The sequence below is a fragment of the Callospermophilus lateralis genome, chromosome 6 (assembly GCF_048772815.1).
Source record: "Callospermophilus lateralis isolate mCalLat2 chromosome 6, mCalLat2.hap1, whole genome shotgun sequence".
NCBI classification, from domain to species: Eukaryota; Metazoa; Chordata; class Mammalia; order Rodentia; family Sciuridae; genus Callospermophilus; species Callospermophilus lateralis.
This window is the reverse complement of record NC_135310.1, coordinates 72,451,050-72,456,575: the sequence shown is the minus strand read 5'-3', so window position 1 is coordinate 72,456,575 and position 5,526 is coordinate 72,451,050.

The window sequence follows — 5,526 nt, the reverse complement described above, 5'->3', positions numbered from 1 at the left end:
GGTTTTTTCATTTATAAAATACTTTTCTTTGGCAATGTATTGTTCCCAGTGGGTGATGCAGTTCTGTAGTTTTATTTATTAACATTCTCTTTCTTATTAAGTGGATGTTGATTGCATTCTCTAGATTTAAAGGAAAAAGGTAGATCTCTTTCTTTGGGGGTTAGTTTACAATAGATATGATACCATACAAATTAGACCATTTATAAGGAAAAATATAAAAGGCAAAACTCTGGATTTTGTGTTCAACTGTTCAAATAAATCAAACAATGGACCCCAGAGAAATTTTGTAAGTAATAGTACACTATTTACTTATTAATAAGTAAAATAGTGTACTATTTTACTTATCATCTTGGACTTGTTCTCGTGCAAATCTTGTCTGTGAATTGGGACAGGAGAATACAAAGCATGGGCAAAGTTCTACTATTACCTGGGAAACTGGTTGGGAATGCTTGGGATGGCAGTATTGGTAATTGTACTTGAAGAAAATAAGATTTTTGAACCTAATTATTTTGAACAAAATAATTTCCTTGAACTTATTTTGAAAGTGTTTTCCAAGATGAGATTCTCCCATTAAAGCTGAGATCTCTTTACTCTGAAGAAGGAGTTAAGATTCACATTAAGTCAGTCAGTACCACAATCTATTTAATTTTCATCTCTTCCCTTTGAAAATTTGTGGTAGCCCATGGATAGATTTTTTAAAAAGATTTTCAGAGGGTTTTCTGACCTATCTGAGTAGGATATTTTAGCAAACCCGGCCTGGGGAGAAACAACAATTTTTCTGTGCAAGGTCAGGGAATAGTGAGAGATCATGACAGGCTAGCATGGTGACATTGGGTTAGGTAAGCCTTTCTTCCTAGGAACTTGAACACTGGAGAGTACCTAGGACTCAAGGACCACACAGCAATGGTTGTAGAATTAGTTGCAGATCCTCAAGATACTAACCCAGCAGCTGGAAAGGATATTTATCAGAGAATCATGGATGTGTGCTCACTGAATTAATGCATTTTTAAGTGTGGTGTCAAGTACCTGTCAAGTTTCATTTCTGTAGTCGAAGAAACTCCCTTCACCTTAATAAATAAACAATTCTACTGCAAAATCTGAGACATAGAAAGCTCTGTAAAGAATCTCTGGCATTCCAGCAAGTTTTTAATTATTTCGTAGACTACTGTCCATATCTAGTTTATTGTATTTCATTGCCGATATTTCCCCCCTTCCCCAAGCATTATCCTGTCCATTCATACTTCCCAGTAATTGGGAAGTAGAAATGCTTGTTCATAAACATCTATTGGCACAGGCTAGCCACTAAGGCACAACCCCTTTAATCTTTACTAAAGTGACACCACGGAAGAAATGATGCATGCAAATTTGTTCATACATATAAAATATCAATTTCTTTCATATCATTGAGAGATATTTATTTCATGGTCAAAAGTAGTGACTAGTATGGCTCAGGAGGCTGAGGCAGGAGGATCACGAGTTCAAAGCCAGTCTCAGCAACAGCGAGTGCTAAACAACTCAGTGAGTCCCTGTCTCTAAATAAAATACAAAAGAGGGCTAGGGATATGGCTCAGTGGTTGAGTGCCCCCTGAGTTCAATCCCTGGTACTCCCACCCCCCAAAAAGTTGTAACTAATAAAAATGAACTGGATTTTTATTTATTCTTTAGATTCCAAAGTGACTGATGGTGCCACTGCTAGCTGGGACAACTCTGTCAGTCTCTTCTTTGGGGTTCTGCGTGAGAATCTCTTTTACTTTAACACCCATTGGTTTTAAAATTTGAATTTGAAGAAAGCTGACTTGCAAGAGGCTAGTTGGGGACAAATGAGTTTTGGTTGAAGTATCAACCAAAAACACCACACTTAAAAATGCATTAAATTCCTGCCAAAAATAATGAAATGGTAAAAGCTTTCTCTCTGTTTTACAATGGGTGCAATCCTTTGAAGATCTGGATGAGATTCTTTTACAGCTCCAACTGTGAAACATCAACACTGAAAAGTTTGTCAATCAGGTTGAATCCAATTTCATCATGTTAAATAATGCATTTTTAAAATTTTTGATTTGTTATTTTATTATATTTAAATTTTTAATTTGTTTAAATGATAGTTTGTATGACAGCAGAATGCATTACAATTCATATTACACATACAGAATACAATTTTTCATATCTCTTGTTGTACACAAAGTAGAGTCACACCATTCATGTCTTCATACATGTACTTAGGGTCATGATGTCCACCTCATTCCATCATCTTTCCTACCCCCCCACCATTCCCCCTCTCTTCCTCTCCCTTTCCTATATAGAGTTCATCTAATCCTCTCATGCTCCCCCTTAAATAATGCATTTTTAAGGGGATAAAAACCAGATAAATGTTGCCTAGGAGTGTAGCAGCTTGGAGTGGACGTTAATGCTAGCTTAGCCCTATCCTTTTATGTCTGTCAATATTAATGCTGTCCCTCTTAAAGCAGAGAATGTCAGAGACCCCAGACAAGTATCATTTGATTACACACTTATCTGTTGCTTTGTCACCAGTGAGTGTTCAGTAAACACTCCTGGGTGGCGTTTTCATCATGAATGATTATTTCAAAAAGATATGTGATAGAAACGGTCATTGGTTTCAAACAGAGAACCATTTTGCAGTAATTATATTTTCTTATTAACTATGTGATAGGCATCGGAGACACAAATTTCCTGTGCTTAATAACTACAAAGGATCTTTGATAATAAGCCCCAGTCTTCACTTTCAAAAGTTTCTTTTTTAGTGGGAAAAGAGAACACAGGGAAATCACGATCCTGAGAGACTTAAAAAATGGCTGACTTGACTCATTGTTTAAATGGGACAGGATCTTAGATCTCTTATCTTTTGATGGCAGACAGGGGATGGGGGATTGAAGAAAAGCATGGAAAATGAGCACTTAATTTTCTTGATGAGGTTATACCAATAACTACAGTAGACTTTATAATGGAAGTTAGAAATGTTGACCTAAGTGGACACAACGAAGGCCAATTTTTTTTTCCATATGTACCCTTGGGCTTCCCAGTGTTATTTCTTCCACACTGTTGCAGATCTTTCCTGTTCAGAGAGCTCCCTTTGGAGCTAATGAAACCTCATTTAACTGTACCATAAGTCATATACGTTTCCCAAACATGAGACGGCCTGACGGAACAGATAGCTAGATAACTAAGCAGGGTAAGAGGATATCTTGGAATTGAATTACAATTGTAAATATTGTTTGGTATGATCAAAACTCTCATAAAACAGCAATTAATTTTAGATAATTACTACTTGGAAACTACATAATTGGGTGTTTCTCTCTGGAGTCACCTTGCCTTTGTGCAAAGTATTTAATCGGTCATGCAGTTAACCTGGAAGGGAAGGGCACTTACAATAGAATTAAGAACTGTAGCAGTGTGACATTCGAAATTGCAGCATGTGAGGCCACTGAAATCTTTAATAAAGGTACTTATTATATCATTGAAATTAATTTTGATATAGAGAAAAAACTTTTAATTTTAGGATTGGTTACATACGAGCCTCCCTTCTCAGCATATAAAAGAGCCATATGTGTGAAAATCTGAGGGCTGTTTTTGGAGGTAAAACAGTTTTCTATCCACTTTGGAAATGGGGAAGGACTAAACTAGGGGATTTGCGTAAGAAACTGGCCCAAGAGGAATGCTGGTTGTTCCTGATAGTATAGTGGTTAAGACATAGACTCTGGAGTCAGATCCTTTGTGTTTGAAACTATTCTGTCACTTATTTACTGAATAAACTACATCCTCTTTGAACCTGAGTTTTATTACCTATAAAATGAGAATAAGAAAGTACCAATGTGGGAAGGTTGTGACTTTTATAAGCTAATATATGTAAACTGCTTAGCATGATATTTAGCATTTGGTGAATATTCAGGTGTAAATGTTTATTTGTATTATAATTAGTTTGAGATCTAAACTTTTTCCCTAAGACATATACTATAAGATATACATGGGCTTCAAAATTTTGCTTCAGTTGTGATTTCTCATTCTTCATTCAAAGAGATATAGTTTGAGCTAGTCAAATACAAATTCTCATGATCCTTATCTAGGATGACATATATTTTAAAGGCAGTTCTATCTTTGTACTTTTGGTGTTTTAAAATGTTGCAGTGTAAAAAATATTTACTGTAAAAAAATACATTAAAAGACATCGTTTAAAAAGTCCTCAGTAAACTTTTTTTTCCCCCTCCGAATCAGAATTTCTCAATGTCTTTTTAAAGACTTCTTCCTTGTCAAATTTTATGTGTAAGATCCCATCTGTGTGGTTCAGATTTAAATTTTTCTCATCTTTTAAATGGAGATATTCTGGATCTCTTAAACAACATATTTCATTGGACAGTCCATCCAAATTTAATGATAGTTTCTTCTTTAAATAATTTTCGGGTTTCTCTTGCCTATATTTTATTTGTGGAACAGACAGGTTTTAGGATCCTTCTTGATTTGCCACCATTAGAATCTTTATTGCCTTATGAGAAAGTTACCAGTGATCATAGAACTTTGAAGGCCCAAATGCCACCAACTTGATATGAATCTGTATTCCCAATGCCCACTGAAACCCTATGTTTTAACATCATATCAAGAATATCTAGTTTATCTTCAATTTACACAATTTTATTTGTCAATTTTACCTCAATAAAGCTGGAAAGAAAAAAAAAGGAATCTATTGTATGTCCCCTGCAGATTAGACAACAATTTGCAAGGGCCATAAAATAAGGCTGTATCTGTCCCTGCTTTTTCATAGTTACTATACAAACTATTAGAATTTTGAGTGGTGTAGAAACATAGCCCTTTTATCATAAAAAAAACTTCCTTCCTTCCTCTTTTTCTTTCCTTTCCTTTCTCCATCCCCGCCCCCAACCCCCATGTCTTCTTTCCTCTGATATTATGGTTTACTTCTCCTGTACCACAATATAAAACTAGTTCTATTAACTCACTGTTTCTAAAGGAAGACAATTATATTTCCTGAAATCTAAGGTATCATTAATTGTAAATTTCACCAAAGAATTAATAACAAGTTTTCCTTTTAAAAAATAAACATTATATTCATTGTTTCCCAAAGTTAAAACAACCTTTTGGTTCAGAAATGCTAACATGAGAGAGTGAGCAAGTGTATCTTACAATGAATGGTGAATAGTGGGGCATGAGGTGTTCTTGAAAGACCCTGGGAATACTTTTCGTTGGGACTTGGAAGAGCCTATGTAGATACTTCTCCACTGAAATGATAATGAAGCATCAAATCTCTCATAGGGAAGGTTCAGATGCAAACATGATATTAAATGTTTAATTTCTATTTAAGGCTGGAGGACGTTCCATGTTTCCTGGGGAAACTGAGGTGAGTAGTACCAGCCGTAGGCATTAATTTGAATTACAAAAATCTTACTCTCAACTTTGGGCAAAGCCCAATTAGCAATCCCAAACTAGACAACAATTTGCAAGGGCCATAAAATAAGGCTCTATGACCCCCTAACTCCATCATCCTGCATTCCTGTAAAACCA